This window comes from Myodes glareolus, chromosome 2 (assembly GCF_982192425.1).
Source record: "Myodes glareolus chromosome 2, mMyoGla1.1, whole genome shotgun sequence".
NCBI lineage: Eukaryota > Metazoa > Chordata > Mammalia > Rodentia > Cricetidae > Myodes > Myodes glareolus.
Window position 1 is genome coordinate 53,181,999 of NC_142027.1, and position 14,510 is coordinate 53,196,508.

A 14,510-nucleotide genomic window follows, 5' to 3' on the forward strand; every position below is an offset into this window, starting at 1 on the left:
AGAAAGGGAGACCACGTGTTCCTCTTTTGGGGGATCACTTAAATACCCCGGGGAGTGGTCCTGACCCCACTCCCAGGGAGAAATCAGGACCTGGCCAGCTGGGATTTGAAGTCCAGACCAGGCCTGGGGGCTGGGATAGATGCTAGGGACTGGGGCCTACGCTCCCAACTTAACAGGGGGCAGCTCACAGTTCTCTGTAATTCCATCTCCAGGATATCTAACACCTGCTTCTGATTTTCACCTCATATCACCACATACACACAGGGACATAGATACAAATAAGTAAACTAAATATTTAAAAATAAGTAAATAAACTTCATACCAACCAACAAGAACAGCGAATAAAATTTTCATCTCAGTAGAATATTGAGTAGATGCGAGTTAAGTGCTTATTGATAATTTATTGACTTCTTTCTTTAAGATGGGATGTCATCTATCCCTGACTAGTCTCAACCATCTTGCTGAGAAATTTGGCCTTGACTAAATTCCTCATTATTGTGTTCCCAGTTTCTAAGTGCTGGGATTAAAGGTGTGCACCACCATTCCCAGTTTGTGGGGTGCTGGGGACTAAACCCAGGGCTTTGTGCAAACTACACAAACACACTATCAATTGACCCACAGTCCCAGCCCCTGCAAGTTAAGCATTTATTGAATAAATAACTAGTGGTCAAGTCCTGTACTCAAATATAAAGGTGATAGAAAGAGGCCTTATAACTTGGATGAGAATGGTCCCCACAGGTTCATATATTTGAAAGCTTCCTCATCAGGGAGTGGCGATTCTTGAGGACTAGGAGGTGTGGTCTTGTTGGAGGAAGTCTGTCGCTGCAAAAGGGCTTTGAGGTTTCAAAAGCCCAAGCCAGGGTCAGTGTCTCAGTCTGCTGCCTGTGGATCAGAACGTAGCTCTCAGCCTCATCTCCAGCAGTGTTTGCCTGTGTGCTGCCTAAGAGATCGGACCCTCCTCTGAAACTCTAGGCAGCCCCAATTAAATGCTCTCTTGGTAAGAGTTGCCGTCATCAGGTGTCTTCACAGCAACCGAGTACTGACAGGGCTAGAGGAGAGACAGGAAAGTGACTGTAGAGGCTGCTGTGTCAGCCCCACGCGGGTGTTTACAGGCTTTCACAGGCTCTCTGAACTGCAGCTGCCTCTGCTGCGCTCTCCTTGTGTGGGAATCTTGCTGCAGGGCCGGGTAAACTGGGCTCCGCTTCCACAGTTCCCACTAAGGCATCAACAGAGAGCACCGCCTCAGGGTTTGGAGGAAGAAGGGAGGTCTCACTCACGGGTGAGGTCTGGGCAGACACAGCTCAGCTTCCTTTGATATGAAATTGTTTATCGGGGGCGGGCTAAGTCTGCCCTAGAGTTTTAGGAAAATCAAAGAACCTCATTCATTTCCTTCAGAAAGGAAAAAAAAAATGATTGAAGTTTTAGTGGATCCCAGCCAGGACCTAGGGCAGAACAAGACTCAGAAATGAAATGGAAGGAGTGAACTTGCCAGATAAAGCCGCCTTCATTTCCTTCCGAACTTTCACGTGAAGCCGTGCTCAGAGAAAAAAGGAGAGCTCTCTTGGAGAGCTCAGCCCCAAGAAACACACTTTGGCGTTTGCTGGAAAAATAGGCTGTTTGTGAATAAATACACATCTTTTGTTAGGTGCTTGCTTGGGTGCTTTTTATTTACCTTTTCTATTAGGACTTGGGAGCTAGAGATAGGAGGATTACATGTTTGTGGCTAACCTAGGTAGCATATTGACACCCCTCTCTTGGAGTGAAGCCAAACGATGCCAAACTTGTATTTGAAAATAATTTTGAACTTAGAACAAGATTGAAAAATGAAAACTGCACAAGAAAGTAAGGCAAACTTTCCTTATTCCTAGATTAAGCTGTTTTTAATAATTTACCCCCTCACACTATTGTTCTCTCCCTTTCTCCTGCTGTGAATATGTATGTTTGTATATGTGTAACAGGCACATACATGAACATACCGTGTGATGGTTGTGTATATGCATATATGCCTTTAATGCTCAATGTTTCAATGTGTATTTCATGAAAATATTAATACCCTTTTAGCACAGCAATAGCTGAGTCGACAGTACAAGGCTTCACCCCACACTGCACTGGTCTTAACTTCTCTCCCCATGCTCCTCACAGTATCTTTCCGCTTTTAGTAGAAGATCCAGTCTGGGATCAGGTATTGCAATTAACGTGTCTCTTTAGTTTTTCTTCTTTTTTCGTTTTCTTTTTCTTTCTTTTTTTTTCTGGCCTGAAATATTTTTAGAGTCTTTCTTTGTCTTCTAGATAGCTACATTTGTAAAAATACAATCCCCCCTTTATTTTGGTTTGAATAAGAAATGCCTTCCTCAGGCGCCTCTATTAAAGTTCAGGTCTCCAGCTAGTGGTGCTCTTATTGGGTGTTCTAAAACCCCAAGGACATGAGGACTAGCTGGAGGAGGTGGGTGCCCTTCTTTCTGTCTGCCACTAGATGAATGATCTCAGTTAAGGGTTCCCATTGGCATGCAGTTCTGCCTCATGTGACCCAGACTCACTGGAGTCAAGGACTATGCATGCAGACCAGAAACCATGAGCTAAACAAACCCTTACTTTTTAAATTAGTTTCTATGGGACATTTGGTCATCACAAAGACACAACAAAAGTACCTTTGAACAGGCTGTTTCTCATGTGTCCGATGTTTCTTTGTGACTGGAGATGGTGCTTTCCTTCTCTGTCCTAGCACTGCGTGGGGGATGTGTGCCACCCAGACAGACAGATGGAGGGGCACAGTGTGTCCTTGTGTCTTTCCATGGAGACATTATTGTGGTCAGGTGGTTGTTTGATGTCTTTGCTATTTCTTTTTCCTTGGTTGTCACTAAGGAGCACCTGCAGGAAGCCAGAAACCATACAAATACCCTAATCTCCCCTTGGACCTCCTCCGGGGTTTAGTGTCCATGAACGATTCTAGAGTGATGCAGTTCTTATGATGTCAACTACATGAGAGAACCTCTGAATTCTAGGATTCCCCCACATTTCTCAGTCTCCATTCAGCATTCTATTGGGGGCCTCCGTGTCTGCTGCCTGTTATGGGCAACCATTTGTGTGGCAGGTCTCAGAAGAACCTGCCCCTTCTGGGGATCTAAGTACCATCATTTGTTACTGGTGTTCAGGACTCAGAGCCTCAAGCTTCTAGGTCTATTCATTCAGTCCACGAGCCCATTGTTACTCAGTAGGCTGGGTGACTACCACACCTGAGGAAGATGCCCTTTGCCCATATAAAGTTTTCTTTGAAATAGTGCCAAAGACCCCAACCAACTGGCTGGCAAGAGACCTATGAAACCTTGTTTTTATTCAATGGTTTTTAAACCATTATTATTCTGGCATTCAAATTAGCCTCACACTCTCTAGTGGAGTCTCTTCAGGCTGCTGCCTTCTTTCTCTTGATATAACTCAACATTTTTAGACTATGTTATTGACTGATATCATTCTAAACAGACATTCTAGGCCTATTTATACCCATTTGCCTATGAGAAATTCTAGATCCTTTCAGCAAAAAAATATATTAGAGGCTGGTGGTATGGTTTATCAGGAAAAGGTGCTTGTCCCCAAGCCTGATGACCTGTTTGATCTCTGAGATTCACATAGAGTAGGAGAGTTCAGGTTCCCAGAGGTAGTTCTCTGACCTTCAACATGCACAGCACACACACGAATACACACATATGCACACATACATGCATGCACACACACACATGCGTGATAAATTTGGCTAAGTTTAACAACAGCATCATGAGGTATTTGTGAGCATCATGGGGCCTCCAGCTGTGTTTTCTGTGGATATTTTCAACTATGCACATACATGTATGAATATGTGTACACCCACACATTTGCATTATAAAGGAAGTAACGAGTTCACACAGAGGGATTTTTCATACTGTTCCTTATTTCACAATTATCAGTTTCTTCTCCCAGAATGAGAATATGAACTTTCAACAATAATATATTTATATATTCACTCAGTTCTATTATATATACAAAGGAGTTTAAGAAGTACTTTGCTGATATAACCACAACCAAACAAAAATAAATCCCATTACAAATAATTCTAGATTTGTATATAGTTTTCCCATTTGTCTCTCACCTTTACCCTACACCAAACTAGATTGTGTAATTAAAATAGTCTGTGAAAATTCTTGGATTAGTTTTCTTTCTTTCTTTCATTGTTGTTGCGGTATTTTTCTGAAATACAAGTACATTAGTCTGTTTCAGTTTTTATTCAGTTTCCTTGCTTGCCTTCCTTGTTCTGTGTTCAAATTTATTATTTGAATAGATCAGATATTAACATATTTCATTATGCAGATAACATTATGCAGAGAGGTGTATATAGTTGGAGGTTGCTTGTTTGTTTCCTGACCGCTCAGACTCCCAAAATAATCACACAGAAACTATATTATTTAAATCACTGCTTATCCAATCACTTAAGCATATTGCTAGCTAGCTCTTATATGGTTAGCCCATTTTTATTATTTTATATATTTACCATGAGGCTCGTGGCCTACCAGCAAGGTTCCACCTGGCAGCTTGCATCTTTCCCCTCTGGCAGCTCCGTGGTTTTTCTTTTACTCTGTCCACTCTCTTTATATTCCAGCCTGGCTATATTCTGTTAAGCCACTGGTCAAAAGCAGCTTCTTTATTATTAACCAATGGCTATAAAACATATGTACAGCATACATCACCTCCCACATCAAGTATACACATTCCCTCCCATTTCACTCCTTGTTATCCTTAACCATCACAGGTAACCAACCCCATGATCTTTTGTTTATTTTTCCTTTATTTTCTTTTGCTAATATAAGTGTACATAAACAGTTTACTTCCTAATTAACCCATGCTCGGTTGGAATAAAGCAATTTCAAATGCACTCATTACAGCCAACATACTCCACAGGCTGTCTTGGCAAAACAGCAAATTATAGAGTTTTCACTGTTGCCCAGATGGGGATTGCAGTTAACTGGGCATGGCACCTCACTGGAGTCGACCAGTCATCAGAAAACAGCACACTGCGTATTACTAGTCCAGGAAAAGATCAAAGTCTGAAATAAGGTTACAACTGAATACATATTGCTTTCATGCCATGATAAAATTGAAAAATTACCATTGTCTGCCAGTGGCCATGTTGGAAGAGTTGCAGGTGGCAATTGAGCTTCTGGAGATTGGCCAACTAGGAAGTAAAGCCCTGATGGGTGGATCTCGGATAGCAAAGGCCCCAAGGGCTTCAGCTCCAGAATGTCTCTCACTACTGTTGTGCCTTTGCAGTTGTGACTGCTGCAATTTTCTCTGGTATCTGGCACAGTATGAATGGGAGTCGGGGAATCTCCACTGCCCTTAATGTAGTGTGATTAGGTCATGGAACTATCCCATTCTACTGGACAATTTTACCTGTGGATTATTATGAAGATGATTTTGTCTTAAGCTGTACTGTTTAAAGTGTTGCTCCTGCCCCTAATAAAGCAGGGGCTGCAGAGGATAGAAAACAAGGAGTGTCACACAGCAAGGATTCGAAGGTTCTCTTGAGGAGTCATATACACTGTGATTTAGGTTAAGGATTAAGGAAAACAATAGAGTCTCGAGAGTTTACTCAAGTTCTTTCTGATATTGGGGAATGCGTTCACTGGTTTCTGTGTGAGGCATAGCTAAAACAGAGTTTTAAACAATTGACTTCATGTAAGTAGAAAACAAAGAATTGGATGGTTAGTTAAGATAATTGGGCTGAACTCTAAAATATAAAAAATGAAATCAGTAACCCGTTTTTCTGGCAATTATGAAAATTGCTGCTGATGCAAATGGCTATGGTTGAATGGCTACGGATTTATGAGAAGTCTTGCTTTTCACCTGTAATATGCCAAACGTTTAATCACGTAAGGAACGTGAAAACATGCTGTTCTTTACTCGTATTCCTTGTAATCATTCACTTAAAAAACAAAATGTAAGCACATTGTAACTTTTACAATCCTTGAAAGATTCTGCAGGGGTACAGAAGCTGTAAGGGAGAAAATAGACACAGTAGAAGGAAAACGCCAGGAAAGATGTCGGAGGACAACATGGGGGAGCAGTGGAGAAGGAAGTCGTTAGCAAAGCCCAAGACAGGAAGCATCAGGGTAAAGAACAGAATAGAGTAGAACAAGGGCAAAAAGAACAATAAGGAAGAGACTTCTAGCTCTTCGAAAAGAAGTCTGGACGTTTGTCTCACCAACTCTTCATCTCGTTCCCAGTGTCTCTGACTGGCAGAAGTTCCTTTAACTCTACCAGGCCCCTATCACATGGAGAGAGGTCTCTCTCTTCTGTAATTTGGGACATCTATCTGGCAGGTCTTTCAGTCTGCTTGGAGATGTCTGGGATTGACACTCTTGCCACCAGGACCCTTACCGTCTCGACTTCCTCTTAGCCGCTTCCTGTAACTTCCCACCTGCCCCCAAGAGTTACCTGATGTCTTCTATCTACAGTTTTTCTTCTACAGCTATCCTGGAGTTTTCCTTCTCTCCTTTATTTTTCCCCCTACAGCTTGTATGCTCTTTCAAGCAAATAAACAGGCTACTAGATTCACTTATTTTAGAGTGTTGTTCAATTATTTTAACTAACCATCCAATTCTTTGCTTTCTACTTACATGAAGTCAATTGTTTAAAGCTCTGATTTAGCTATGCCTCACACAGAAACCAGTGAACGCATTTTCCAATATCAAAAAGAACTTGAGCTGACTGACTCGTGGGACTCCATTGTTTTCCTTAATCCTTAACCTAAATCACAGTGTATATGGCTCCTCAAGAGAAACTTCGAATCCTTGCTGTGTGACACTCCTTGTTTTCTATCCTCTGCAGCCCCTGCTTTATTAGGGGCAGGAGCAACACTTTGAACAGTACAGCTTAAGAGAAAATCATCTTCATAATAATCCACAGGAAAAACTGTGCAGTAAAACGGTATAGTTCCATGAGATAATCACACTACATTACTGGCAGTGGGAATCCCCCTACACCTATTCACACCCTGCCAAATACCAGAGGAAATGGCAGCAGCAAACCTGCAAAGTCACAGTGATAGTGAGAGACATTCTGGAGCTGAAGCCCTCGGGGCCTTTCCTATGGGAGATTCACCCATCAGGGCCAATCCTGGAAGCCCAATTGCCACCTGCTGCTCTTCTGACATGCAGACCAGCAATTGTAAAGTTGAAAACTTACAAGCTAAATTATGAGTATAGACACAACAAGATATTAAATATTTTTTTCCTCATTCTTCCTTCATTCTTACATAAATATAACATAAAACTACAACATATTCTTTGTACTTTGACATTTTCAATTAGTAATGTCTCATAAAAATTACTCATTATCAGTTAGAACAGATTCCTCTCTCTCTTTTTAAGCAGCTGTACATATGCTGCTTTTATTTTCAATGCTTCCAAGGGCTTATGTTTTATTTTCAATGTCTCCAGATGTTGGTGAAGGCTGTTCGTTCTTTCCCGGCTGCTCAGAACCAAAATAATTACACAGAAATCTGTATTAATTGCAATATTGTTATATTGTTTGACCAAGAGTTGAAGTGTATTTCTGGCTAACTCTTATATCTTAAATTAACCCATTTCTATCCATCTGTGTACTGCCAAGTGGCTGTGGCTACTGGCAAGGTTCTGGTGGGCTCTGGCAGAGGTATCTGTCTCCTGTGGGCAGCTACATGATTTCTCTCAACTCCACCTACTCTTTCTCTATCTTTCTCAACCTGGCTATATGCTGTTAAGCCACTGGCTGAAAGCTGATTCCTTACTAACCAATGGTATACAGAGGGGAATCCCAATTACTTCCCCTTTTCTGTTTAAATAAATAGGAAGACTTAAACTTTGACATATAAAATTACATATAACAAAAAGGCATCAAGCAAGAATTACAGTTACAATATTTATATCTACTTTATGTTTTATCATAACTAAGGAAAACTATAACTGTTTATTCTTCAACTCCATCAAAGACTCCAGAAGAATATAATATTACCTATGTAAACAGGAAGTACATTGCAAGCAGCTTCTAAAACTCTAGAATTGACAGAGACATCTTGTTGCTTGGACACTCACCCAAAATGCTTCTGTAACATTCTTCTAGGCATCCATCTTCAGTCTACAGCCCCATAGTATCTAGCAGACTTTTCCATGAAGCAGAAACCCAGTAGGATCATCTCACCTTTAGGCAAGTCCAGTAGTCATTTCTCTGTGGGTCCCGTATGTCTAGTTCACACCGCATAACATCAAACAGTTCAAGCAAGAGTGGTTTCTTGCCCAAATTACTAAACTCCACAAGGAGCCTCTTATATGCCCATTATCCTCTTAAAGTAGCTTGGTGCTGCCAGGAGCAGATGTGTCTCATTGTCATGAAAAGTTCAAAGTTCTTAAAACATTTTAAATCCTTTATTCTGAAGGTCTTTGAAAGGTTTAAAGATTATCTATCTAACTGAAATATAGCTCTGTGCATTTAGAAAACCTAACTAACCGACTACAGCTTGACTATTATAGGTGACTATCTATTAACCTATATTTCTTAGTTATACATTACATTTTTAAATGAGCTACACAGACACAATACCTTAATAAAGAGTAGAAATATACATATACAAAATTCACCTTAAATTTGTATCAATAATCCAAGATCCATACCAATGCAAAGTAGTCACATCTATAACATATATTTCCTTTTAAATGTAAATAAACATTTATATACAATATTTGGAAATTTGGGCATAGTTCTATTCAAACTGCTTCCTAGTTTTTGTTGGGCAAATTAATTTTTGGGTGTTCATGGTATCCTTTTGGGGGTTTGTCATTCATTAAACCACATTATCTTGAAAGGAATCCATAGGTTCTCATCGTCTCTGAAAACAAAATTAGAACCTCTTTTCAAAATCAACATATTCTTAGGCTCAAATTTTGAAGTCAAGATACCTTTAAAGTATATATGTTGGTTTAGCTTAGCAGCCCATACAATGAAGTGTCTCTCTGTACTTAGCTCATTCACAGTCAAAAAATTCAAAGAAATCACAATAATATTCATAGTTCAGACTCTGTGTGTTTTCCATTTTTACAAGGCTTATTTTTCTTACTCTATTACTTTTTCAACAAGTTTATGCTGACTCTTTAAAGATTTTGTTATTTTTTTTAAAAAAACTATTTACCTCTTTTTATAACTCTCTACACTCTTTTTCTTTTCTCTCTCAAGCCTATGTACATTTTTAAAACATAAAAGATCCATTTAGAGGTCTTTTTCATTTGAATCTGTCTTTATTGTGTATCTGTAATCCTTTTCTGGCCAGGACCACTTCTTATAATGCTAAGCGGCATGGCTAGGACTAAGGCTACTTTGCCTTTTGGCTCTGCTCAGTTCAGCATGGCAGAGGTCTGTTCACCGCCTCTGCAAGCTATGTATACTGCCTCGGTTCTAGGTATATAGTGGGTCTATTTCACACCATTAAGTAGTTTATAACACACTGCTCACAAATCCCATTTAAATGCTTCATAGCCAGATCTCCTGAAAGAGTCAGAGTCATTTGTCCTGCTTAACCTGGAAGCCAGCTCCTAAATAAGCCATGCAGCCTTCCTTGCCAATGCTGAGTCAGGGAGACCTGTCTTAAAGGAGCTGTGACAAGCCAGCAAACAGAGTAAGAAGCTGTGTTAAACTCTGTGTTTTTTGTGTCTAGAATTCCTTTTCAAGCTCTTTCGGGTTTTTAAGTGGATTTAGTTGGCCAGGTTGGTGCCAATTTGTTGGCGGAGGCTGTTCATTCATTCCTGTCCACTCAGAACCGAAATAATCACATAGAAATCTGTATTAATTGCAATACTATTTGGCCAATAGCTTAAGCATATTTCTGGCTCACTCATATCTTAAATTAACCCATTTCTATTAATCTGTGTATTTCCATGTGGCTGTGGTGTGGCCTACTGGCACGGTTCCAGTGGGCTCCAGCAGAGGTATCTGCCTCCTGCAGATGGCTACATGGCTTCTCTCGACTACACCTACTCTCTCTATATATCGCTTTCAGCCTTGCTATATTCTGTTAAGCTTATTTTTTATCCAGTGGTAACAGAGGGGAATCCCACATCATCTAGAGGCTTATGGGTTAAATGAATAGTCCCTGTAATCTTTATGGCCTATGCAGCCTCTAAAAGGTGGTCATTATCTCATCAGCAAGCATCCTCAAAAAAGATTAACACCCCGGTTCCTGTAACATGACGGGGGCTGGCTTGTTGGGGTTTCTGTCCTGCCCAATACCCCAACAGCCGGCAAATCCCAAAGAGAAATTACACACAGGACTCCATAAGGTTATAAACTGATTGGTCCATTAGGTCAGGCTTCTTGTTAACTCTTATAACATATATTACCCCATTATCCTTATCTATGTTAGCCACATGGGCTCGGTACCTTTCTCGGTGTGACAGCTTACATGTTGCCTCTTCGGTGGTCTGTACAGGAATGACAGAGGAACCTCCTTGCTTCCCAGAATTCTCCTGTTCTCATTGCATCACCTCTACTTCCTGTCTGGTTTTCCCACCTATACTGCCTGCCTGGCCAATCAGCGTTTTATTAAAATATGATTGACAGAATACAGACAATTCTCCCGCATCATTTCCCTCTTTTTTTTTTTTTAACAAAGGAAAATACCCACAGTCCATTTGTTGGGAATGTGGGCGTAGTATTTCAGGCTACTTCCTGCTGGTTGGGGGCGCTGATAGTCTTAAGGGGACCTAAAGAAAATTTAGAGTTATAATCAAGTCATGACTGGAGTATCCTGTGAGTCTCGATCATCTCAGGCAGTAGTCTTGAATCTGTTCTGGATGTAGAACTCAGACATCTGGGCCATCTGTTCCTATCGGAGATTTTTCAGGTGGCCTCCCTTGGTCAAAGGTGATTATTCTTAACTCTGAATAAATCCAGAGTCTCTCGTTTTCTGTGGAAACAAAAGCAAAATCTCTTCTCCAAAGTAACATACCTTTTGACTTCAGTTTTGAAGCCAAGGTATTTTCAAAATTCCTATCTTGGGTTAGTTCAGCAGCATTTATAAACAAAAGTCTTTTAGCAGTTGTTGCTCCTTCCTCAGCAATCAAACAATTTAAAGAGAGCATAAAAGCATACAGTATGAAGATTCTCTGTGCATTTTCCATCTTTATGTGGCTTTATTTTAACCTCTATTTCTTTTATTTTTACTTTTACTTTTTGAGACAGGATCTTTGTATATCTTTGTCCTGGAATAACACTGTAGACCAGGCTATCTTTGAACTCAGAGATCCTCCTGTCTCTGCCTCCCCAGTGCTGGGATTAAAGGTGTATGCTACCACACCTTGAACTCAGAGATCTGTCTCTGCCTCCCAGGCATTGGGATTAAAGGCGTGTACTACCACACCTTGAGGTCACAGAGGTCAATCTACCTCTACCCCTTGAAGTCACAGAGGTCAATATGCCTCTGCCTCCCAGGCATTGGGATTAAAGGTGTGTACCACCACACCCAACTACTCTCTTTCTTTCCTTTTAACTTTAAGAACTTTAACTTTTAGCCTGCATATACACACTGTAAACCATTTAGAGGTTTTCTTCCTCTTTGAATCTCTCTTTATTGTATATTTTTCTTTTTCTGGCTATATGAGTCTAAAACCGTGGCTTTGACGGCCAGACTCATGGTAGAGGTACCACTGGAGCCTTTTACTGCCACAACTCTATGGCGTTTCAAGGTCCTTGCCAGCAAGCTGCAGCATTCTGCTCACAGACCACACTCAGTCGGACTGCCTGCCTGAAAGAGTCAGAGTTTGCCCTGGCAGGACAGCCAGCATTTTAAAACAGCGCAGCTTTTTTCCTGCTATGGCTGAAAACCGAAAAGCATGCGTTCAGCTTTTCCTCAACACAGTTTAAGTGTTTTGTGGCAGGACCTCTTAAAATAGCTGCAGGGTTTTGCAGCTAAAGCTGAGTCAGGAAGCCTCTCTTATTTGAGAGCCTTGCTTGCCTCTAACAAGCAAAGTAGACCCGAGAAATTGCTGCTACCAAGAAAACATACTTTACTCTATTCTTTCCCAAGCTTTCTCAGGCTTTCTGTGGATTCATTTATCCACGTCTGGGCGCCATATGTAACATGACGGGGGCTGGCTTGTTGGGGTTTCTGTCCTGCCCAATACCCCAACAGCCGGCAAATCCCAAAGAGAAATTACACACAGGACTCCATAAGGTTATAAACTGATTGGTCCATTAGGTCAGGCTTCTTGTTAACTCTTATAACATATATTACCCCATTATCCTTATCTATGTTAGCCACATGGGCTCGGTACCTTTCTCGGTGTGACAGCTTACATGTTGCCTCTTCGGTGGTCTGTACAGGAATGACAGAGGAACCTCCTTGCTTCCCAGAATTCTCCTGTTCTCATTGCATCACCTCTACTTCCTGTCTGGTTTTCCCACCTATACTGCCTGCCTGGCCAATCAGCGTTTTATTAAAATATGATTGACAGAATACAGACAATTCTCCCGCATCAGGTTCCCCTTTCTATCTTGTGACTTTTGGCTGAAGAGTGGGCAGTCCTGTCCTATTGCATTCTCCTGCGACGATGTGTTGCCTCACCACGGGCCCAGAAGTGATGGCTTGAAAGTTCTAGCACTGTGAGCCAAACAGACCTCTATCCTTTGCAAGTTTATTACGGCAGGTATTTGTCATATAAAACAGAAGCTGACAGGCACAACGTCACTCCATTTTAGGTGTTTATAATAGTTTATCCGACCAATCTCTCATGTTTCAACATTCAGATGGTTTCCAGTACTTACCAAGTACAGACAGTGATGCCGAGAATAAGCTGGGTCTATATAGTTTGTCAGCATGGAGAGTCTCAGGAGGCTCTCTCCTCCTCAGGAATTGCCAGGTCAATGGAGAAAGGGAAACACAGTTTGGTTTGGTGCTGTCAAGTACCTTTCAGAAGCATCTATGCCATTTTATATTATTTTCAGCAATACAGGAATGTGTCCACCTTCCCAACCTTGAGAGAAGCTCATTAGCTTCAGCTGTCAACTTGACATCCCTGGGAAGAGGGAACCTCAACTGAGGGATAACCTTCATCAGACTGACTTGTGGGTGTGTCTATGGGGCATTTTCTTAATTGCTTATTGATGTAGGTGAGCCAGGCCCACTCTGAGCAGTGCCATTTCTAGGTAGGTAGTCCTGGGCTGTATAAGAAAATATCCTGAGCTAGCCACAGAGAGCAAGCCAGTAACCAGCATTCCTCTCTGGTCTCTGTTCTTGCTCCTTGGTTCCCACCTCCAAGTTCTGCTTTAACTTCTCTCCGTGCAAAACTGGTCTGGACTTGTAAGCCAAAGAAGCTCTTTCTTCCCCAGGTTGCTTTAGGCCATGGTCTTTATCACAGTAACCGAAACCAAATTAAGACACTGTACGTGACTTCCCATGCTTGTGTCCCAGCAGTGGAGGAGGACAAGCTGGTCTTAAGAGCTTGCTGGTCAGGAAGACTAGTCAAACAGTCAACTTCAGGTTACAGTAAAGTGCGTGGCAGAGTGAGACATGCAACGTTATGCTCTGGTCTACACATGCATACGCACGGGCATGCACATCTACACATGTGTGCATATGACACATACCACGAGTGTTTATGTGTCGAAGAAGAAAGCTAGCACACAGATACTCACTTCTGTGCACTATCCTCAGGTTAGTAGGTCCCTATCAGATTAAGAAACAAGACACTGTTTTCCCATCTCATTTAAACCACCACCTTTCTAGTGCTTTTGAATAATTTTGTTAATAAATCGGTGCCAAAATGATACTACTATTATTATTTTTCTTTTTGCTTGTTTTTGAGACAGGACCTTAAAGTACTCTATGCTAGTTCCAAATTCACCCTGTACTAAAGTTGACTTTGAACTTCTGATCCTTCTGTCCCCACCTCCCAAGTTCATTGATTATAAACCTGCAACCCCACAATGTGGTGCTTGAGACTTAACCCTGGGCCTAGAGCATGCTCTCTATCAGCTGAACTACATCCCATCCCTTGTAGTTGGCTTTATTTGGTTAGATATGTCTTCCTAAGATAGTATATTAGAAATAGTCTGACAAAACTGAGGGAAAATGGGCATATGCTCCTGGGGTTTATCTGAGTATTTCTTGTTTATAACTTGATAATCTGATTTGGTGTTTTGGGTCTTGATAGCCTGGATCCCCCCAATGGCAGAGCCTTTGAACACACAGGAACAGTAATTAAAGGATTCCTAGATGCTAGCTGAAGAGCGAGCATTAGATTGTTGTTCCAATGTTAATCTTCCCGCAACTAAAATCAAGATCCATCATAGCTGCACTTGGTAGATTTTAGGAATAACTTACATAAGTATTCTCTGCTCCTGAGCTCATACTCTCTCCTCTTACTGGCAATGCCCTCCTGATACAGCATGCAGCCTTGTTAGCAATCTCAGTATCTGGAAAGAAGCTGCCTTGCAGCAGCTGGAGCAAAACATACTTT